This window comes from Sciurus carolinensis, chromosome 4, assembly GCF_902686445.1.
Source record: "Sciurus carolinensis chromosome 4, mSciCar1.2, whole genome shotgun sequence".
NCBI lineage: Eukaryota > Metazoa > Chordata > Mammalia > Rodentia > Sciuridae > Sciurus > Sciurus carolinensis.
In genome coordinates this window covers 91957665-91982593 of record NC_062216.1, presented here as the reverse complement: position 1 = coordinate 91982593, position 24929 = coordinate 91957665, and the positions used below count along the sequence as shown (strand labels likewise).

At 36.8% G+C, this 24929-nt stretch overlaps 1 protein-coding gene across 4 annotated transcripts in view; it reads left to right on the top strand.

Moving 5' to 3' along the window:
- The window catches only part of Lmntd1 (lamin tail domain containing 1), a 448551-nt gene that overhangs the window by 61350 nt on the left and 362272 nt on the right, over positions 1-24929 (top strand). Inside the window, exon 1 of one of the 4 annotated variants that reach the window (XM_047548967.1) lies at positions 3658-3757. The exons of the other annotated variants lie outside the window; for them this stretch is intronic. The gene's annotated coding sequence lies outside the window, so the exon portion shown is untranslated. Of the gene's footprint in view, positions 1-3657; positions 3758-24929 lie in introns of those variants that run through there. 4 annotated transcript variants of the gene reach the window in all.

Genomic DNA, 24929 nt, shown 5'->3' with positions numbered 1-24929 from the left:
TATAAACTAGAAAATATTTATGCATGATGGCATATTAAGAAGATACAAGTGAGTCAAACAGAACAAGGGGCTCAGTTTGATAACTTACTTCAATAGGAGCCAATATTGTAGAAAGATGTTGTTGTATTTAGAGTACTGGATGCCACGGAGCACTGCTCAGATCCAGCTCTCAGAAAGGAAGCAATGACTTCCCAGATACTAGGATAAGATGACTGTATTGCTCCTGGTGGCTGGACTGCAGAGAGCCATTGGTCCAAGGTGCTGCCCCTGCCTGCAACTACAGATATTGAAGAGAGTTACTAATGTCTGATTTCCTAGCCTAACCAGGGATAACTTTGCAGGCTCCAATTTCCTCATAGGACTGAATGAGGCTCTGTTGAGTTTTCAGTGCCACTCAAATTCTCCCTCTGCCCGATCTTGCTTCCTCACCAACTCTACAGGTATTGATCCTGAGAGCATTCCCTGGAACATCCTATGTAGGAATTTCTGTCTTATATTAGGATCAGTTTCCTGGAGAACATTCAGTGAAGAATGGGAGACCGTGAATTAGACTTTAGACAAATGTAGGTAAGACATGTGTAATATGAATAGAAGCGTGCCTGGCACCAAAACTGAAGATGTGGTGATGATTATTTTTTTGATGGGTGAGAGAATTTGGAAGGGGTGCTGTGACAGAGTTAAGTGGCTAGTCATAGCAACTTTAATCCCTGGCTGACCTGAACCCTGAGTATTGTAAATTGTGAGTCTTTTAGGCTTTGCACTCACTTATATGTATTTTCCATCACTTGTGTCCCACTGAGAAATGCAAACATGGAAATTGAAAGAAGTCCCCTAGGCCCCAGCATGTGGCATGTGCTCTTTGGGAAACTGTCAAATCCTGTATTGTGATTGTATATCCCCTAGCAGGCAGGGATTAAGCCAAGTACTGAGCTGCATTTTTATTAATGTCCATATCACATTGGAATTTCATTTTTAAATGATTTATTCTAGAGGAAGACCCACTAAATAACTAAAAGTAAAGTTTTACTTATTAAACTTGTCACAGGGGTATATAGTTCATCATAAATTAATTCTTAGCATGGATGGTCAGGACAAATTTAGGTTTTATTCAAACTATATGGTATATCACAGTTTCTGTTTACAAATTACAAAGGAAACAGCTATATTTAAAAGTAAGGGGGGTATGAAAGATGGTGGAATGAGACAGACATCCTTACCCTATGTATATGTATGATTACATGAATGGTATGAATCTACATTGTGTACAACCATAGAAACAAAATGATGTACCACATTTGTGTACAATGAATCAAAATGCAGTCTGTAAAAAATAAAAAAAGTAATACAAACAAATAAAAAGTAAGCAATGCAAAGTAGTACAAATTACACAGTGAAAATTCTCCATCATCCCACTACCTACAATGCCACTACTCAGAAATATTCACTAACCAAGAATATATCAGACGTATTTATATTTATAATAGAACTGTGAATATAAATACATAATTATGGACAGTGAAACTTTCAGTGAAATTTCTTAAGCTAATATAGATGTGAAAACCTCTATTCTCTTACTTATCTTCTCATCAGGTGAATCTGCTGTGTCCATGACGGTGAAGACCCTAAGTCATTGCAACATTGGCAGCTTTCTTTCTCTTTTTTCCCAAAACAACTTCCTTTGGGAACAGCAGTGGGATGATGTGTTTCTTTGGAAGCCCACCTTCTCTGGAAAGTGGTGATATCTTATCATGATGCAACCAAGCTGGAAGGACTTCTTCTTTTCCATGTTTCGTATTCTTTGGTCCCAATATTCCTAGCATACCTAGATATGTAGCTTTTGTCAATGCATATCACTTTCAATTTAATAGCAACAGAGAATTAGAACATTTCCACTTCTTAGAACACTGCTAGTATATCTTACAGTTCATTTCTACCTGTCAAAACTTCTGTTCTCTCCTATTGAAATGTGTTTTCTGTGTGTCTGACAGTAAAAGGTCTCAGTTATTACTGCAGAAATTATTAAGAATAGATTTAAGAAAGTGCTCCAGATTTTGAGGCTCATAAGATCTGAAATAAGTTACATTGAAAACAATATGATTTCTTGGAGGATTCTAGAACACTGAACTTTTGAGAATGAAAGATTAGAAATCATCCCATCCTGCCTTACTGAAACCGTGTTTTTAACAGTCAGAAGAATTGTCTAATATGCAGACCTAAAATATGTCAGAACTGTGAGTGGCTTAGATTCAAATACACTTAGAATTTGTACAAATAAATTTAGATAAATAGATCCAAAGATTTGATGACAAGACCTGGACTGGGTCCCTTATATTAAGAAATCAAACATTATTGCTGCTTTTGGACATTTCCAGTAAACTGGAAAAAAGCTAACCAATAAATATTATGCCAGTTATATGAAGACAGTTTTTGAAAAGGATTAACCATAGCTGTAATTTTTTAATTTAGCAGTTATAAATTTAGACTTTTGCCAGGCACCATGGAACACACCTGTAATCCCAGTAGCTGGGGAGGCTGAGGCAGGAGGATTGTGAGTTCAAAGCCAGGCTCAGCAAAAGTGAGGCACTAAGCAACTCAGTGAGACCTTATCTCTAAATAAAATACAAAATAAGGTTGGGGAGTGGCTCAGTGGTTGAGTGCCCCTGGTATCCCCCATACTGACCAAAATTTAGATTTTTTTTTTCAGATCTACATCAAAACATATGGTCTTTAATTATAGATAGCATTATTTTTCTTATACTAAAAGAAGGGCTAATTTATACTTGTGCTTCCTTTGTTATAAAATTGAGCTAGAGTAAATACCAAATTGTTTTATCTATAGCACTAACTAAAAATAGGATTTTTCTAGTTGCTTATGAGTCTTTAGTGGGTCTTTAAATCCTTGCTTTGGAATTAGTCTTGTCATTCAAAAGTCTCCTCTACAAGGAGTGGGATCCACTTCAAAGAAGAGCTTTGGAAGGAGTGAGGAAAACATGTGTTTTTTTTTTTATCTGTACTGGAGAAAATACTGTAATGTTAACTGCAACTGAAGAATGCAACTGCAATATGAATTTAAAAGTAAAATGAGTCTGTAAAATATAACTGTGAAAAACATCAACATACTGAAAATGGAATGTGCAATATGGTAGAACTCTTCCAGAGAGAAAAACAAAAACTATGATGAGTCAGAAGATTAGTGATGAAATCATGTCTCAGACAATAGAAATGATAAATAACCATGAAAGCAACCTTTTACTTTAGGCAACCTATAAGCCTACAACTTTTGTTTTAAAATGGTCATCCTTCTTAGAGCAAAGAAGATGGTAGTTGGGGATCTGGGAGGTCATCTGCAAAGTAAAGGTAGACTACAGAATTTTCAATTGCCACCAAACTTTTGCCACCAGATATCACCTGAATTTTTTTCAAAGTCTAATAATAAGTATATTTGAGCCAGCAAGGCACTAACTTTCATACAATAAATATTTGGACACAGTAGCTATTATACCTTGCTTGTTGTTTACTCATACTTAACACAGCTGACCATGCTTGGTTAAGTATCAGCATACAAGGAAACCTCGCCCTGCTGTGAGAACATTCCCTGTAACTATCAGCATAGCCGGTGCCTGGGACAACCCACAACAAATCTGGCTGCAGTTGTCCCAGGGTCCCAGTCATGAAAGATTCGTGATTTTACATGAATATTCTGCTGAAAGTTTCTGGTACCTGAGAGGTTAAAAATCTCAGAACATCTAAAAAGAAAGTAAGTACTTTTAAAACAGTGCTGGAAAGGGAATAATAAGTTCTTCAAGATTACCACCAAAGTTTGATGCAAATGAATTTAATCTCTACTATTCAGGGGGCAAAGACTAAAGCTAATGAAGTAAATATGCAGGTCTTTTTTTTGTTGCAATTCCTTTTGCAAATATTGCAATAATCTTGCATTGTCAACATTATTGGAAAGCTACTTACTAGCTCTCTTGACACAGTCCCCTAGTGAGCATCATGTGCTTAGAATTTTGATAATGAGTGCATTGATTACTTTTGGAGATCCTGAACTTTTCCTTTCATAAAATGTTAACCTTAGAAAATAGACAAAGATATGTTGTACTTGAGTGTCAGTAACAGTACTCTTTGAAATAGACCATAAACTTTGTCTTTGCCACACACTTACTGTTTTTCCTACTATCTTAAAATAATATGCTAACTATATAATTTTTATAAGAAAGCAAAAGATGAAAATCTTTATGTTTTCTATCAAATACTAACATATTCACAGAATGTTGAGAAATATGTTCTCAAAATAAACATTTTCTATTATTTTATTTTTTGTGGGAGGGAATACTAGGTTGAACCCAGGGTTGCTTGGCCACTGAGCCATATCCCCAGCACTTTTTAATTTTTATTTTGAAATGGGGTCTTGCTAAGTTGCTCACCAATTTGCGGAGGCTGATCTTGAAGTTGCAATCCTCTTACCTCAGCTTCAGCAAGATGCTGCTAGGTATGTATCACCACACTTGGCTCTATTATGGTTTTTTTTTTTTTTTTTTTTGACTGGCAAATAACAGGTATTAATAAGTAAAAATTTAAAATACCATACAATGCAAAATAACATCACTAACATTAAAAGGAAAAATCAGGCTAGGAAAAATATTTTAATTAAACATGACATAATAATAATAATATCTATACTACAAAAAACCCCTAGGTTCAAATTCATATGAAAAAGAAATGATGAATAGCAATGATAACTCATAGAAGACAAAATACATTTAAAAGACACTCACAGAAAGAATGGTTCCCACTTTGTGGATTAGTGAGGGCCTTGCAGAGTCTGTGGGAACTCTCCCCGCTGAATGGTGCTTTCCCTGACATCCAACCTTCTTCCATGTTAGATGCTTCTCTTTTGTGGGCTTATGATATCTTTGCATATTTTTCCATTGTGTTTATGACTTTGTATTTACACTGTATGTTTCTGTGCTGATCTTGAGCAAAACAAAGAATGAGTGAAATACAGCCCACTGTCCACACCTCCATAATGTGAGTCTAAGAGCAGACCTTGGAGTTTCTGCCTTCAGGAAAATACTGTCCCCAGATAGCTCATCATTAGTGGGAGTGAGGAATTAAGGACAGAACTTTGTATACTCTTGGCAAGACCCTCAGCCTTTGCTCCATCCCTCTAAACACTGGCAGTCTAAGCTGTTGTATTTGCTTTGAGACTATCAGGGATGCCATCATGGACTACTTCGCATATGTCTATTATGTTTTAATGGCCAAAGTTTTCAAATTCTGGAACCACTCTCACTCATATGAAGTCTAAATATATTCTTCATAGAGTCATTAATTAATACATTGGAAGAATTATATTTATATGGTTCGATGCATTCAACTTTTTAGTGGTAGTAAGCAAACAATTCAGAAAAGGATGAACAAGTTTTGTGAACCAGCTGCCGTGGTGCAATGTTTTAGTTTTGTATCTTAGTTTGAAATAAAGGCAGAATGTGTCCATTTTCTGTTACTGTGCTTTTAAAAAAGAAAACATTAATATATTTGATGACAGTTGTTGTAGGATTAGCCAAATTGTCAAATTAAATTTCTTAATCCAAGTTCACAGTAACCAGAGATGATTGTTATCTGGAAAAGTGAATGGAAAGCTACAAGACACATTTTTTTTTCATCAGGGTGTGTATAAAAACGATATCCAAAGAAATATTTAGTGTAGGGATATTTTAGCCAAGTTTCCTTAGACATTACATTCCTTGCTTGGAATGCATGGTACAATTCTCATTCTACCTACTGCATTATCTGTGGGTTCATTTAAACTTTCAGAGATAATATAAGAACTTTAGCACACCAATGCTAACCTCTGGATAGGAGACTGTATTGACTGGGAGTACTTTATTTCTATGGGTGAGATTAAATATATGAACTTTAAAGAACTTAGAATGCCAAACAATTGTGTTTTCTCTTTATATCCTTCCCCCCCGACTATCTCTTTCATTTATTAAAAAAGGAATAAATTCTCTCCTGGAGCAATCAGGAGAGCATGAACAGTCCACTATTTATTAATTCACTGTTTGCTACCAACAATGGAGTTGGAGATGTTCTCATAGGGCTAGAGGCAGAGCTTTCTCTGTGCTTTCCAAAGATGAATTTCACCTCATGTAAGCTGACCTGAAAAAATGTGTTGATGGCATCCTTCCCACCCTGCAACTAATGTGACACTCTGTCCCACTCAATTAACCAAAAGACTAGAAAATACTCTCTCTAGAGCTGATAGAACATTGCCATACTGGGGTGTCCCCAGGAGTCGAGTCTTCAGGCCAGGCTGCGTCTGTCCACATGGTGCATGTTCTCTGGCATTATTCAGTGTATTTCTCAAGTGCTTAGTGTTAAATAATTGGACTGTTTTCAATTACAGATAACAGGAATCATTTGGCAAATGCAATGTGGTTTAGAGAACATAACCAGATTTAGAAAAGTAACAAACTTCTCTAGAACATTTTATTAAATTCTTACCTCCTCTGGGAAGTCTTGAGTGTTAATGAATCATATTATAAAAGGAAAAATGGTGTTTTAAAAGGAAGCAGGAAAGCAACTTTCCCAGTCGAAGAATATAAGTGAATATGTATTTTTTCATATTCCTAGAATGAGAATTGAAGACATTAGGGTTAAGACATCAGTTTAGCTTATTTTAGTTCAGATTCATTAAATAAATGTTTCCAGAGCATCCACAGGTGCTCATATGAAATGAGTTTGAGGGGGTGGGGAGCATTAAGATGAGGAAGATACTTCCTCTTCACTTGAGGAATTTAGATGCCTGTGAGCAAGATAAGCACACAGGGACACTTGAAAAAAAATGGCAAGTGACTGAGCTGTTCTCAGGGGGTTCGGCAAACCTGGAGGAAGGACACTGGGATGAGTCATTCATGGATGGTCTTTCAAGGAGATAAAGCTGAACTGCACTTAAAGTATAAAAAGAGAGGTTGTAGGCCAAGGAAAACTGAGGTAGGGAAGAAGAAAAGGGGAGTGTAACTGGGGAGATTAGAAGGCAATTCAGGCTTAAGCAAAGGTGGGGAGACCTAGAATAGGATGTGCTAATCAAAGAGCTATGAACAGATAGGAACCACAAGTTAACATTGCTAGTAGGGAACAACAGAAGATGTAGCTAGAGGAACAGGTGCATCCAGGTCACTGAGGGCCATTTATCACAGACTAAAGAACATGGACTTCAGTCTGTAGTTGATGGAAAGAAATGAGAAAGGGGCAAATGTCAAGAATTATGAGGGGTCTGAGATTTAATCTGTTTGCAAGGAAGACTGTTACAGTTTCATTGATGCTTATAGAAGACACAAGACTCCAGGATCACAGAAGGCAGAATGCACTTCAAGTTCATATTGTGTGAGGTCCATGGAAATAATAGGAAAGTAGGGCCAGGTGGATGCTGTGCACACAGTGGGTTTACATCACAGTCAAGAAACCCCAATCTTAGAGCATAAGATTAGCCAGTATTCCCTAAGAGAGATACATGCAAGTCTGCCCAAATTTGCCCTGAAGAGAGAGATAATCTTTATCAACTGATAGCAAACAAATCTGCTCTTTTTCCTGAAGGGAGATACTGCATCTTCTAAGGATGTTTGCTATAAAAATATTCCTGAAATGATAATCCAGAACAAAAGCTGTCAGTACCTCTGTTCATAAGATGTGCATAAATGTTAGAGACACATGGAGAATTGTCTCCCAATAGTTTAACAATTGTATGTATGCTTTAGATATATTGCCCTGGTGACAGGTGAAGGATGCAGTTAAGAGTTAGTTAGTTGAGATGAGAGATGATGAAAGCCCAGATATAATAGGTGTAAGGATAAACTTGAAAAATATCCAAGAGGGAAAAATAGGCAACTTTTTTTCTGAGGAAGGCAGGAAGGAAGGAGGGAGGGAGGGACAGAGAGAGAGAGAGAGAGAGAGAGAGAGAGAGAGAGAGAGAGAGAGAGAGAGAGGGAGAAGGGGGAATGTACAGACTGACTCTGTAAAACAGAGGTCAATAAGTCTGTTTTTGGCTAGGACCAAATAGGAAATGTTTTAGGTTTTGTGGGTTGTATGACCTCTGTTGTGCTAACCTCTGCTTTTGAATAGTGAGAGCAGCCATAAACAAAATGAATGGTGGTTGTTGTGTTTCAATAAAATATCATTTATGAAAACAGATCCATGAGCTGTCATTTTCTGACCATAGAACAAATACCAGGTTTTTTTTTCTTATATGACTAAATAGATGGAAATGCTAATAAGTGAAAGAAGACATAGATTACTTTTGTTGTTTTAGTTTTTCATTTTGTTATGAGAGAATGAAGAAGTCAGTTTTTGAAAGTTCTGAATTTAGAAAAGTAGGGTATATCCAAGTATATATAGATATTCACTTTGTACCTTAATACTCAGATTTGGAACTCAAGACAAGGTTGCTGTTAGAAATACTGATTTAAAAATTCTGAGCATATAGATGGAAGTCAAAACCACCGGAGTGAATATTACTCAGAATCAGGAGAGAGGTGGGCCAAGGAAAAAACACTAAGGAAGTGTCACCTTTTAAGGACCAGGTTTAACTCAGGAGGTAACCCCAAAACATCTGATGAGAGTGTGTGCATAAAAAAGAGATTAAGCATTATAGAGATTCAACACAATTCCTATTAAAATCTCATTGTCTTTTCTCATAGAAATAGAGAAAGCAATCATGAAATTCATCTGGAAAAATAAGAAACCCAGAATAGCCAAAGCAATACTTAGCAAGAAGAGTGAAGCAGAAGGCATTGCAATACCAGAACTTAAGCTATGCTACAGAGCTATAGTAATAAAAATGGTATAATATTGGCACCAAAATAGACAGATAGACCAATGGTACAGAATAGAAGACACAGAGACAAACCCCCATAAATACAGCTATCTCATACCAGACAAAGGGGCCAAAAACATACAATGGAGGAAAAACCTCTTCAACACATGGTCCTGGCAAAACTGGAAATTCTATGCTGTAATATGAAATTAAACCCATATCTCTCTCCCTGAACAAAACAACTCAAAATGGATCAAGGATCTAGGAATTAGACCAGAGACCCTGCACCAAATAGAAGAAAGAGTGGACCCAAATCTTCATCATGTTGGCTTAGGACCAGATTTCCTTAACAAGACTCCAAAGCACAAGAAATAAAATCAAGAATCAATAAATGGGATGGATTCAAACTAAAAACTTTTTCTCAGCAAAAGAAACAATCAATAACGTGAAGAGAGAGTCTACAGATTGGGAGAAAAGTCTTTACCACATGCACTTCAGATAGAGTACAAATCTAGGATTTATAAATAATGCAAAAAACTTAACACCAAAAATACAAATAACCCAATGAATAAATGGGCTAAGGAACTGAGCAGACATGTCACAGAAAGAAGATATACAATTGATCAACAAACATGAAAAAAATGTTCAACATCTCTAGTAATTAGAGACATGCAAGTCAAAACTACCTTAAGATTTCATCTCACTCCAATTATAATGGCAATTACAAAATATAAGCAACAATAAGTGTTAACAAGGATTTGGGAAAAAAGGTACACTCATACATTGGTGGTGGGACTGCAAATTGGTGCACGTACTCTGGAAAGCAGTATGGAGATTCCTTAGAAAAATTGGAATGGAACCATTTGACCCATATATCCCACTCCACGGCATATGCCCAAAGGACTTAAAATCAGCATACTATAGTAAGGCAGTCACATCAATGTTTATAGCAGCTCAATTCACAATAGCTAGATTGTGGAACCAGCCTAGATGTCCGTCAATAGATGAATGGATAAAGAAACTCTGGTATACATACACAATGGAATATTACTCAGCCTTAAAGAAGAATGAAATTATGGCATTTGCAGGTAAATGGATGGAACTGGAGAATATCATGCTAAGTGAGAAAAGCCAATCCCCCAATACCAAAGGCCAAATGTTTTCTCTGAAAAGTAGATGCTGATACATAAAAGGGGATGGGGTAAGGGAAGAATGAAGGAAATTTGGATTGTGCAAAGGGGAATGAGGGGAGGGGAAGGGACAGAGGAGTGGGAAAGATGGTGGAATGAGACAGACATCATTACCCTATGTACATGCATGATTGCATGAATGGTGTAACTCTACATCGTGTACAACCAGAGAAATAAAAGTTTTATTCCATCTGTGTACAATGAATCGAAATACATTCTACTGTCATGTGTAACCAAATAGAACAAATTAAAAAAAGGATTAGAGAAGCACTTTAATGTTAAAACAACCCTCCCTAACACCTTCAACTCTGAAAATCTGTAAGTCATTCTTCATAAAAATAATAAAAGATTCACATTTTTTTCTCTTTTCAATTAATGATTTGTAACAGTAAAGTTGACTGAGAACGATTTTGATTAGCCATACTGCAATCTGTGTCCATTAGAATCTAGGGTTTTCATTTCATCAAGGAAAGGCACATGGTTGGGTTTGTTCCACTCTTCTCAAATACATGTATGGCTGCAGTCACTGTCGATTCATTTATTTGCTCAGTCACTTCACAAACATTTTGTGAGCACCTACCATGTGAACATGTACTGTAAAAGATCATTGCATGAGGAATCTGTCTGTGTTTAAACAAAATCATAGGAATACCATGCAGAACGTGACTCCTGCCTCAAGACATGGTCACTGATAGCAGAGCGATGCTAATGGTGTGTTTTCTCAGCTACTCTTTGGAATTAATTAGGGTTAGAAACTTCCAGAAAAAGCATGAATTCACTCTTTGAAGTCATGGTAATCTAGGGATACAGGAAGGGGATACAATAAATAAACTCACATCAGTGCACATGATCTATCAGAAGAATCTGAAGTAGAAGGGATAAAGTTCAATCGACACTATACCCACCCATGGGAGTTGTAGGTACGCCTCGCCTCGGTTGCTTGCTAAAAGTATTCATCTTAGAAGAGTAGAAAGTGCCTGTATTTAAAAAGGAGATTTAAAATTGCATGGTGAAAATAACAATTGTGTGTACATACACGAATGAGTTTGACCTAATTCAAACAAGTATTTTTCAAACTGGATGATGACAAATAATTTAAAATAATAAAAATTTAGTTAAGCAAAAAATATTTTGAACTAGTTTAAAAAGCAAACAAAGAAAAATAAAGGTTTGATCTTGCCTGCTTTAGTTCCAAAATGGAAGAATGTAATATTTAGGGGATAGGATATTGGCACAAGGGTTTTTTATTTTGTTATCAGTGTAAAACAGGCCAGTCCAATGGTGAGCTTCTTCCTGTTACAAGCATATATCTACATTTGAAGGAAAAACAAGTCCATATATTTCCTTTCTTGAGTTATTACTTATCAGATCAGATACAATGTTTTATCTTATTTATATAAACTAATGAAAACTGAATATGTTCTTTGGTGGTTGACTGTTAACCCTGTGGAGAAATAAGCTGTAATTTTTACCCCCTTGATCTTGATTTTAATTCAAATAATTAAAGATGCCCCTCTGTTATTAAAAGCTATTACATGTTCTATTGGAAGGGCTATTGATTCATCCTTTTGAACATTCATTATGGAAATAGGTAGTGTTAAATCACAGCTGAGTTTAAGTACTATATTTCACACAGCATTCGCAACTGTAAATAACGGTGATTGTGAAAAATGCCTGTCTGTGTTCATCAAAGTAAATTTCCTTGACTAGTTGGAGAACCGATCTAACAATGCCTTTGGCAAGCGAGTCCTTTCAGGCCTAAGCAGATGTTGGCTTGATGAGCCACTCACTGCCCTCCATTATTTTGAAAGCTTATTTGGAGGCCTTTTGAAAGCCTATTGTAGGCCAACTCACAATAGTAGCAACCTAGTTCAGCCTGATTACAATCTCTTATCCCCTGTCTACCCAAATCTGCTCCTTAAAGAAGAAAGCGAATGTGTCTAGCCTTAGGTGGATCAGAGTAAAAGAGGATTGTAAATGTGTAAAATTGTGTTGGAAGATGCTACTTCCCTGTCAGTTTTGGAACAAAGCTTAATGAACAATGTCTTTTCTACTCAGCTTCTTCTGTCACCTCTGTGCTGTAGGTGTTAGGGCCCTTGCCCTTCTTCTAGTCCGGGTGGATAGTGTCACAGTGCAAGTGCATCTTCAGTAGGATTCTATGCTAATTGCTGAAGTCAGTTTTGTCTCCATTCAGCTACTTTTCTCTGGGGAGAAGCTACTTCTGCTGTTTTCTTCACAGTTCTGCTTATAGCAAGAAATGTATTTGTGACTGGGCCTCCGTGAGCATCCCTCCTTGTTTGTCATCAAAACTTCAAGATTTACTGATGTATGTTATTAATAAGAAGCTGAGAGCTGAAAAAATAAGGTTGGTTGGAAGTGTGGGTTGATGTCAAATTGTGGAAGGCCTTACCTGCCAGGCTGATTTAGACATTGTGAATTTTTCAAGCAGGGTGAGTGGTAGGAGAGGATAGGAGCTGTGTGAGAGGAAGCCCCATCAGACAGCCAGCACGTAGGAGGTGGGGGCACTGGGCATGGAATATAGCAAGCAGTTGCTGAAATTTAGACAAGAGAAATCAAAGGCCATAAAGACAGAGTACAAATACCACAGGAAAGGAAAGCACTAACTAATGTAGTTGGAAGAAGAGGTACAATGTGAACAACAGAAAATAATTGAGCAAAAAGGGAAAGAGAGACTTGCACAGTGGCACACATCTGTGGTTCTAGTGACTGAGGAGACTGAGGCAGGAGGATAGGAGGTTAGAGGCCAGCTTAGGCAACTTATCAAGACCCTGTCTGAAAACAAAACAATGAAAAGAGCTAGGGGTTGGGGATGTGGCTCAGTTGTAAAGCATCCCTGGGCTCAATCCCTATTATGGGGGGAAAGGGGAGGAGGAAAGGGAAAACATTCTAGTTGGCTAGAAACATCAATGGAGTAATGGAATTTCAACATCTGAAATATTTTTGGCTGATTCAGTTCTTCCTTACCAAGCTTACTACTCTTCTCCTTCCCTTCTCCCTCCCTCCTCTCCACCTTTTCCTTTCCTCTCCTCCTCTTTCTCTTCCTTCTTCTTCAACATGCCCTAAATACTGCCAACAAATTCTAAATTTTACTTCCTCTGGTGTTGTGGTTTAAATGTGGTGTCCCCCAAAAGCTCACGTGTGGACAATGCAAGAAGGTTTGGAAGAGAAATGAGTGGGTTATAGCCTTAATTGATCCCTGATGGGATAAATTGAGTGGTAACTAGAGGCAGGTGGGGTTTGGCTGGAGGATTTGGTTCATTGGGGGCGTGGTTATGGGGTATATATTCTGTATCTGGAGTGTGGAGTCTTTCTCTGCTTTCTGATCATCATATAAGCTGCTTCCTTTTGCCACACTCTTCCGCCATGATGTCCTGCCTCACCTTGAGCCAAGAGGAATGGAGCCAGCCATTTATAGACTGAGACCTCTGAAACCATGAGCTCCTAAATAAACCTTTCCTCCTCTACAGTTGTTCTGTTCCGATCTTTCAGTTAGCAGCAATGAAAAAGCTGACTAAAACATCTGGGAACATTCACCTCACTTTTGCCTTGGTGCTTTGACTTTGTTGCTTTAAAACTGCCTTCTTTTGACTCTTCCTCCTGGGAAGTAAAGGATCAGACCTCAAAATGGGTAGCAGAAAAGTTTAATAATTTCTTCCCTGGAGATTTTTTTTTTCTCAGATAAACACAGGAGTTCTATTGCATCTTTGAAGACTCCTTTTTGCTCCATGATTTCTGTGTGCTCCCTCCCCAGAGCTCAGCAAATTCCCTCAGGTTCTTCTTAGACTTATGTCTATTAAATAATGTCTAAAGTTCTAGAAATGTGACAGGGAACCGCATATTGCCTGCTTCCATCAGCACCACACACTTGCTTTATCAGATCCTGCTCTGTGTGTGTGTGTGTGTGTCCTTGTCCATACATGACTATGGAGGGACAGAGGGGAGGTGAAGATGAAGGTCTGATGAAGAATGCTTTTGTAGAACCTCAGGTGCTGGGCAAGAGGATGCTCCATCAGACGGTAAGGGCTTAGGAGGTGGAGAGGCAGCAGGGTGTTGGGGATGGACTATGTAGTAAGCTTGTAATCACAGAGATGAGAGCCTGGTGCTCTTTATCAAAACTATTAGCATATAGTCCCAGAAGACATATTCTTCTGTGTGCCAGAATCTGAACTGAGTTACCAAGCAAAAGACTCCATGCAGAGACAGAGTTTGATAAGAACTAAAAGTGAGGTGAGGAGGTTGGCATGAGGAGAGCAGAGCTCTAAATCTGGTGAGTGTTGGTCTTGAGGCCTCTGGAGCTGAAGGGAAGGTGTTGGCCTCACTCTTCAAGAGGCCCTTGTGGCTCAGTGAGGTGGTTCCTTTACCTAAGGAATTGGAATGGATGGAATTTCCTTTCCTCCTCCAAAGTCACCAAAGAAGGTAATGAAACATAGGAAAAGGATCTCCTCAAAATACCTTATTTTTCATTTGAAAAAAAAAAAGGGGGGTGGGGTGGGGAGGGAAACTACTTCTTTTTTTGTAACTCACTGTAATGCATCTGCTAGATCTTTAATCAGTTTTATTCCAGGAAGGAGAGAATTGATGGAACTATATGTTCTTGGCAAAATGAAAATGTAGCACTTTATGCTTCAAAGTTCAATCTCTGGACTCAGACAAATCTAAGTTTGAATTTTTGATATTAACTTCATAAACTTAAATTAAGTGAGCATAAACTTTATAAGCCTCTGTTTCATTATCTATAAAAAGAGGATAGCAATAGTACTTATCTTTTAGGATTGTTGGGAGAATTTAATGAAGAAATGAATACAGACTTCTTGGAACCACACCTGACCTAGAGCAAATGCTCAATAATGTTAGCTATTATAACCATCTTAATTCTTTTTGATGTAATTTTCCCCTTTTTCCCTGTCCCAAATTATTTAATATCTCTTTACCTCAATTGTATCTTTAACATCAAGAGAAGTTGGTTGAAAAATCATCTAAACCACCAAGTAATTTTTTCTTCCAATCTGTTTGATGCAAATTGTGTAAATGAAAACACTCGGAATTCAACTTAATAAAATAAATCATATTTATATTTTCTAAGTGGTTTATTGTTGGATCTGACTATTCCCAGACTCTATTTCATGAATGGAAATAGTATTGGTTGTGTTTTAGATATGAAGTGTCCCCCGAGATTTCACCTATAAGACAAAGCAAGAAAGTTTACAGGTGAAATGATTGGGTTATGAGAATATTAACCTAATCAGTGTATTAATCCCTTGGTAGGGATTAACTAGGTGGTAACTGTAGGGAGGTAGGGTGTGGCTAGAGGAGGTGGTTCCTAGGGGGCATGCCTTCAGGGTATATATTTTGTCTGTGGCAAGGGAATTCTCTCTCCTTTCTGGTGAGATGTCCTGAGTCACTTTCTTCTGCTACACTCTTCTACCATGATGTTCTGTAAGGCCCAGAGCCTATGGTCCTTAGGAGTTGGCCATCTAAGGACTGAGACCTCTGAAACTGTGAGACCCTAATAACTTTTCTTCCTCTCATTATTCTTGTCAGGTATTTGGTCACAACAACCAAAAAACAAAGAAACGAAATACACAAACATACAAACAAAAATCCCGAACTAAAACAGTATTCTTAAATGCATGCATTGAGTCTTATCTCCAAAATCTTAACGTATTAGCCAGCTATCCAACAAGTAAGCAATATTTTTGATTATTCACTAGGTGCAAATGAACTTAGCAGGTTCTATATAAGAAATGAGAAAGAAGTGAATAACTGAGTATTAGTTATGGGCTCCTCTTGCTGAGTTAAGAAGATAGAGAAGAAATACATAGAAAAATAGGAGAAAATGTGCAGATAAAAATCTGAGTAAGCAAATTTACTAGTAATCAGACCAGATTCATAGAAAGTAGGTCCCAGAGTTGTTATCACTTTTGTTTAAAAATTTCTTTTTGATTGAAATATTCATACTCTGTAGAAATTTTATATAGAACACAAAAGTATAAAGAGAAACGATCCTTTTATAATTAGCTTAGTATATTTGTTTTGAGACTTCTATGCATATACTTCATATATAGTTGAACATATGCATATGTAAATATGCATAAATTTGTTTTCAGCTGTTTTGTTTAATATTACCACATAATAATTTGCCTATGTCATTAAAATTTTATATAAGTTTTTCTAGTACTGGAGATATAATCAAGGGGTACTCTACCACTGAGCTGTGCATTCCCAACCCTTTTTATTTATTTTGAGGCCTGGTTTTCACCAGACTGGCCTTGAACTTGCAATCCTCCTGCCTCAGCCTCCCAAGTAGCTGGGATTACAAGTTGTGTGCCACCATGCCTGGCTTGTCTTATTTTTGTTGACAATTTCAACTGCTTATTGGGATATCCACATACCATAAATTAACCCACCTAAAATAGACATTTCATTGGTTTTTAGGATATTAACAGAATTGTACAACTTGCATTACAATCCATTTTATAACATTTCATGACCCCAAGGAGAAATTCCATACCCATTAAGTCCATACCCATTAGCCCCCATTTCTCCTATTTCCCCTCAATATTTCCTGCCCCTGCCCTATGTAACCATTGATCTTTTTATCTCTATGGATTTGTTTCTTCTGGAATTTTCTTGTGATATGTGACCTTTTGTGACTGGCTACTTTCACTTAGCATCCTATTTTCAAGACCCATTCATGTGTATTATATATCAGTCCTTCATTACTTTTATTATCAAATAATATTTAATTGTGTAGATATACTGCATTTCACCTTTATTCATTAATCAGCTGCAGAACATCTGGACTGTTTCTGTTATGACTATTGCTGCTATGAAGATTTCTGTGCAAGTTTTTTTTTTCTTTTAGGAAAATACTTAGAAGTAGAATTGCTGATTCTTTTGTAACTCTGCATTTAATGCTTTGAGGAACTGGTGGTTTTCCTAATTGGCTAGACCATTTTCCATTCTCCCCAACAATGCATTAGGGCTCTGATTCTTTTTTTTCCATTTATTTGTTCTAATTAGTTGTACTTGACAGTAGAATGCATTTTGACATTGTCATACATAAATGGATTATAATTTCTCATTCAGCTGGTTGTATATGATGTAGAATCACACTGGTCATGTAATCATATATGTACATATATGTCTGATTCATTCCACTATCCTTATATCCTCTGTATCCCCTCCCCTTCCTTCACTCCCCTCTGCCTAATGCAAAGTACCTCTATTTTTCCCTAGCCAACCCCCTCCTTTATTGTGAACTAGCATCCACCTATCAAAGAAAGCATTTGGCCTTTGGTTTTTAGGGATTGCCTTATTTTGCCTGGTATAATATTCTCTAGCTTTATCCATTTATCTGACAATACCATAATTTCATTCTTCAAGTAATAGCCCATTGTGTATATATACCATAGTTTCTTTATTCATTCATCTGTTGAATGGCATCTTGATTGATTCCGTAGTTTAGTTATTGTATTTAGTTATTGTGAATTGTGCTGCTATAAACATTGATGTGGCTTTGTCACTGTAGTATGCTGATTTTAAGTCCTTTGGGTATAGGCCAAGGACTGGGATAGCTGGGTCAAATGATGGTTCCATTCCAAGTTTTCTAAGGAATTTCCATGCTGCTTTCCATAATGGTTGCACCAATTTTTATTCCCACCACCAATGTATGAGTGTATTTCTTCCCCCACATCCTTGCCAACATTATTGCTTGTATTCTTGATAATCGCCATTCTGACTTGAGTGAGATGAAATCTTAGGATAGTTTTGATTTGCATTTCTCTAATTGCTAGAAATAATGAACATTTTTTCATATTTTGTTGATGGATTGTATTTCTTCTTCTGTGAAGTGACTGTTCAGTTCCTTAGCCCATTTATTGATTGGGTTATTTGTATTTTTGGCGTTAAGTTTTTTGAGTTCTTTATATATCCTGAAGATTAATTCTCTATCTGAGGTGCATGTGGTAAAGATTTTCTTCCATTCTGTAGGCTCTTTCTTCATGTTATTGATTGTTTACTTTGCTGAGAAGAAGCTTTTTAGTTTGAATCTATCCCATTTATTGATTCTTGATTTTACTTCTTGTGCCTTAGGGGCACACCAGGTCCTAAGCTGACATGGTGAAGATTTGAACCTACTCTTTCTTCTATTAGGCACAGGTTCTCTGTTCTGATGCCTAAGTTTTTGATCCACTTTGAGTTGATTTTGTGCAGGGGGAGAGATAGAGGTTTAATTTCATTTTGTTACATGTGGATTTCCATTTTTCTCAGCACCATTTGTTAAATAGGCTATCTTTTCTCCAATGAATGTTTTTGGCACCTTTGTCTAGTATGAGATAACTGTATTTATGTGGGTTTGTCTCTGTGTCTTCTATTCTGTACCATTGGTCCATGTGTCTGTTTTGGTGCCATTTTTGTTACTATGACTCTGTAGTATAGTTTAAGGTCTGATATTGTGATGCCTCCTGCTTCACTTTTGCTTAGTATTGCTTTGGCTATTCTGGGTCTCTTATTTTTCCAGATGAATTTCATGATTACTCTCTCTATTTCTATGAAAGATGTTGGAATTTTAATAGGAATTGCATTAAATCTGTATAATGCTTTTGGTGATGTGGGAGGGCTCGGATTCTATATGTCCTCACCAATACTTGCTATTTTATGATTTTTAAGATTAATTTGCTGTTAATCCTATTAGGAGGCTATCATATAGCATGTTTTTATTTTAGCCGTTGTAGTGTAATTTTGATTTGCATTTTTCTGGCATTAGATTAATACTGTTGAACATTACTTTATGTGATTATTGGTCATTTTTATATCTTTTTTGGAAAAATGTTTAAATTCTTGGCTTATTTTGTATTTGGGTTATTTATATTTTTATTAATGAGTTGTAATGTATACGTGTGTGTGGATGTGTGTGTATTCTGGATACAAGTCCTTTATCAGAAAGATGATTGCTAAACTATTCTCCAGTTCTGTGGATTCTCTTTTTACTCTGTGATGGTATTGTTTGTTGCACAGAAGTTTTTAATTTCAATGACTTCTATTTATTTTTTTCTTTAATCATGTTTCTGGTGCCATATCTAAAATGTCTTTGATTAACCAAGGTCATGAATAATAACTCCTATATTTTCTCTAAGAGTTTTATACTTTGAGCTCTTACATTCAGTTCTATGATCCACTTTGGCTTAATCTCTATGTACGCCATAAGGAAAAGGACCAACTTCCTTCTTTTGCTTGTACATATCTGGTTATTCAATACCACTTGTTGAAAGGACTTTTCTTTCCTCATTGAATTGTCCTGTTTTCCTTGCCAAAAGGTATTTGACTATAAATTTATTCTGGACTTTCAATTCTTTTCCATGTCTAGTTTCATGTCAGTACCACACAGTCTTGATTAATGGGGCTTTGTAGTATGTTTCAAAATCAGGAAGTTTGAATTCTCCAACTTTGTGGTTCTATGTTTAAGATTATTTTGCCAATTCTGGCTTCCATATACTTCCAAATGAATTTTAGGGTCAGTTTTTTAATTTCTCCAAAAACAAACAAAAAATGACTGAATGGGAATTGAATTGGATGTGTAGCTCTATAGCTGCTTTACTTTATCCCCTTCTGTGTGCTTTTCTTTAATTTCTCTTCTTGGCTAATTATACTGACTAGAATTTCCAGTACAATAATAAACAAAAGTGGCAAGACTAACCATGCTTATCTTGCTTCTGACCTTAGCAGGGAAGCAATGTCTTTAACAATTAAGTAAGATATTGATGTGGGGTTTTCTTGTGTGATTTGGGAGATGTTCTCTTTATTTCCAGTTTGTTCAATGTTTTTATCATGAAAGTGTTAGAGTTTTGTAAAATGCTTTTTATGTATCTACTGAGATTACAATTTGGTTATTATCCTTTATTCTTATAATATAGTCTAGTATATCAGTTATTTTTCATGTTAGACCTACCTTGCATTCCTGGATTGTCATGGTATATAATCCTTTTGCCAGATTTAGTTTGCTAGTATTTTTCATTTTTATAGTCATAAAAGATAATGGTATCTAGTTTTTTTTTTTTTTTTCTCATAATATCTTGGGTAATAATATCTTGGGTATCAGGGTAACACTGACCTCATAGAATGAATTTTGCCTGTTTTTTTATATACATATATTATACACACCACACACACACACAACACACACACACACACACAACACACACACACACACACACACACACACACCATTTTTCTGTACTAGGGATTGAATGCAGGGGTGCTTTACCACTGAACTTCATCCTCAGCCCTTCTTATTTTGTATTTTGAGACAGGGTATCACTTAGTTACTCAAACTTAGTTGCCTCAGCCTCCCCAGTAGTTGGGATTACAGGCACATGCCAGTGCTCCTGGCCTTTTTGTTTTTAAACATACTTTTTTAAAAAAACAAATAAAGCAATATTAATACCTTTGCTCCAATATTCAAACACTATTTAGAAAAATGAAGAAGAAAATCTACTGCATTTATCCATACTTTTACTATTTCCTTTTTGCTTCCTCCCTTTCTGATGTTATGAGGTTCCTTATTTATTATTTAATTTGTTTCAGGAATTTTAGTCATTCTTTTGGGGTAAATCTGCTGATAACAAATTGTTTGTTTTCCACTGTTTGATAATGTCTTTACTTCTTCACTACTAAGTATTTGCTGGATAAGAATTCTAGGTTGAGAGTTCTTCAGTTTTAGTACTTAAAAAAATGTCATGCCACTTCCGTTCAGGCTAAATATTTCTGAGGAGAGATTCCCTGTGTATTATTTTAAGTTTTGCCATTTGTGTCTTGCTGACCTTAACATTTTATTTTTAAATCATGTTTAGTTTTCAGAAGTTTGACTATATGTCTGTGTGTGGAATTGTGTGTTTCTATCTGGGATTTATCCAATTCTTGCATATGCATGTATTATGCCACATTTGGGGAAATTTTCAAAAACTGCCTTTTAGTCCTGACCTCTTTTGCTTCTCATTTCTGGGATTTCAGTGATATGAATTTAGATCTTTTGTTATAGGCCCACAATTCCCCTGAGGGGGTCAGTTCATTTTATTTTTCTTTTGAAATCTGTCTTCTCTCTGTTGTTCATATCCAGTTTTTTCCTAATCTACTTTCAAGTTTACTCTTCCTTCCTATCCTCTGTCATACTCCTGTTGAGTCTATCTTTTGAGTTTTCTTTTCTTTTTTGATATTTGCACTATTCAGTTTAAAATTTCCATTAGTTCCAATTTTTTGTTTAGCAGCTTTCTTTTCTTTTTTTGCTGGAACTCGAAACTTTATGGTCTTTTTTTTTCCATTTGTTTCAAGCATGTTCATAGTTGTATAAATGTTTCTATAGTGTCAGCTTTCAGATCCTTGTCAGATAATTCGAACATCTGTGTTATCTTGGTATTAGCATTTGTTAATTGTTTTTTTTTTTTTTTCCCCTCATTCAGGTTGGGATTTTTCCTGCTTCTTAGTATGGCAAAAAAAACTTTTGACTGTATCCTAATGTTAGGTATTATACTATGAAACTGTGGACCTCATTTGAATTTCCTGGTTTTGGAGACAATCTGACAGTGTTCCAGCAGGGCCCATTGAAGGGAAACCCACTTCCTCAAGGGCAGGTGGCAGTCCAGGTGAGAATTCCCCACTCAGCTTCCGTTGTCACCCTAGGGAGCAGTTCTCTCATTACTGATGGATGGGAAAGAGAGCTGGGCTCCCCTGGGTCCCTGATATCACCCCACCTGAAGGAGAGGATACTCTCCTTAGGTATTATTGCTCCTCACTTCACCCCCGCCAGTGCTGCAGTGGGGAAGGACTGCCTTCATGCCAAGGTGGCAGTGGGGGCTCATATGGCCTCAGGGCACCACCCAGGGGAGAAGTAGAGGGGTGCCTAATTTCCCCAGGTAGGGGTGGAAGTTCAGACCCCCTACTGACGCTGCTGGGGGCAGGCTTGTTCCTGTCAGGCAGGCAAAAAAATCTGTCTGACTGGTAGAGAGGAGTGTGCCCTGCTGTAATCCTCACTAATCCCAGCTCAGCCCTTGCTGACAGGGTTGGCAGTGGCCCGGCACATTTTTCTGTGGAGTTTAATTGGGTTACTCAGTTGGGTGGTTATTATATAAAAGTTCTGTGCCTTGCTGTTTTCTTATTCCTCTTCCTATTTCTTAACCCTTTTCTTATTCCTTTGGTTAGCTTTCTTGGAGCTTTTGTTTTCTTTGATTTTAGTCTGTTCTCACTTGCATTTACAGACTACTGGTACTCCAGCAAAAAGCAAATCCAGGAAATTTACTGATGTATCTTTCCTCAGTCACTGAGCCACTTTGCCTTCTTCCTACCTTTAAAGTTGCCTGATGTTTATTCTATATGCAATGCTAGAGTTTTCATTATACTTCTTTGTAACTATTTATGAACCACAGTTCACAACTGCTGATTATGTAAATTGATTCTGATTTTTAGCATTATTATATTTTATTCTTTAGTCACATCTCTATGACTAAAACCTTAGGATAGATTATTAGAAAAAGGAAATATTGACCTGAAGTATATGTTCACATATACTTTTGACTTTTGCCAAATGACTTTTCAGAAGGGATATACCTATATGTACTTTGAACAGCAATGTGTAAAAGTACTCATTACAAAAGATGTCCTTGCTCACTGGTTCAAGCCTTCCTAATTTCACAGGTGCAATTGGTATGAGTATTAAATTTCTACCATGATTTTGAATCCACCAAACAAAAGATAATAATAATATTATTGTTCGTAACCCTTAAAAAAGCCAGACACTCTGCTGAACATCAGACATTTTATTCTCATAATAACTTTTGAGGTAAGGGTTTTTATCTCCATTTTTTATGAGAGTTGGAGAGTGGAGGCAATTTGCCTAGGTCACATAATTAATAAGAAGAACTGAAATTTAATTTAATCCAGTTCCAAAGCCCTTGCAAGGATTCTCTGTGGGCAGCAACACTGAGCTGATTTGCCTAAATGATTAACAAGCCCATTCATTGTCATAAATGAAGGGCAGCATTAGAACATTCCTTCCTCGGTATCGGCAGATGGTCTATAAGAGACCATTCAATCTACGTTCCAGTTTCAATATTCACTCATTAATAAATGGTGATGGAGAAAACCAGTGAAGGGTACCAATTTCATCCTAATTACAGACTGTTTTTTAAAAATCCTCAATCTAAATCTAGTTTTAAATTTGTGAATGATTTCTTTTATTAAAACTGTGTACTAGAAATAAAATCCGACAGAAAACAGGTGGAGTTCTTTACATAGGGGTGGTATAAAATGTAACTAATGCTTTAATACTCTAAGGGATTAAAAAAAAGTCTTTGCTTTTTAAAGATTTTTCACTCACATCCTTTAAAGATATACCATGATTTCCAGGCACGGTGGTGCATCTGCATTCCTGCAACTTTGAGACTGAGGCAAGAGGATGGCAATTTGAAAGTCATCGCGGGCAACTGTTGCAGTTTAGATATTAACAGTCCCCCCCTGAAGCTCCTGTGTGAGACAATGGAAGAAAGTTTTGAGGTGAAATGTTTGTGTTATGAGAGTAATAAGTGCATTAATTCTCTGATAGGAATTTACTGGGTGTTAAGGTAGGCAGGTAGGGTGTGGCTGGAGGAGGTGGGTCCTTGGGGACATGTCTTTGGGGTATATATTTTGTCTGTGGTGAAGGGAGTCTCTGCTTTCCAGTGTGTTGTTCTGAGCTAATTTCCTCTGCCACACTCTTCTACCATAATGTTCCTCCTCACCTTGAGCCTCAAGCCCCAAGGAATGGAGCCTGCTGTCTATGGACTGAGATCTCTGACGCTGTGAGCCCCTAAATAAACTTTTCCTCCTCTAATTGTTTTTGTCAGGTCTTTTAGTCACAGAGGTGAGAAAGCTGACTAAATCAGCAACTTAGCAAGACCTATCTTGAAACAAAATTAAAACGACTGAGTTTGTAGTTCATTGGTAGAATACCTCTGGGTACAAATCCTGGTACCTCCCGCCCCCCCAAAAAACAACAACAACAAAAAAAACTATGATTGTCATTCGAAGCTCCAACTATGATGACAATGCTTTGAAGTACCCAGAAGATTGAACCAGAAGATACTGCCCTTCCAATTGCATCTAGTATAGGAGGGAATTTTATCAATTGCACAGAGTCAAATGGCAGGAAAACCAAATTTTATTCCTCATACATAGATAGTCATTAGTGAAATCCTGCGGAGAGTCTTGGGAGTATAAAGAATGTCATATTACTACAGGTGATCTTTTTGCAAAGTAGACAGAAGTATGGAATTAAGTATAGAATATGTTGTAGCAAAAAGAATACTGATCTAATAGTTTTGAAGTCTTGTTAAAGAATATGTCAGACCTTGATGGTTAAAAGGAAAATATTTGTTAATATGACTTTAGTGTCATCTTATTAGGATCCACTTCTTAAACTTTCTATCCGTTGTAGTTATTGTGCGTGTACTAGTCCTCTAGAACCAAGTATGTTAAACTGTAACAACTTGCTGAGAGGAACTCTCCAGGGCTTGTTTTCCAAAGAAAAGTATTTAGAGGAACAAAACTTAAACCTCCCTAGGTGTGTTACAAAGCCATTCAAAAAGTAACTCAGAAAGGCTTGTGAATGGAAATATGTAATACCCAAATCAACATTCTGCTTTAAAGAGCAACAAATGAAGAAGAGTTAAATAAAAAAATGCTGATAAATTGACAGGCCTGAAAGGTTCAGTTCTGCTAATTTACTAGTTTATTAAGTTGACCTTAACCAGGGAGAGATCAAATATTTCCAGTTGCTGTTCTGTGGTGTCATTTCAACAGCCCAGAAATGACCTTTGGGTCGTCAGTTAAAAGGAGTGGTGTATGGAAATGATGAGGCCTTGTTAGTC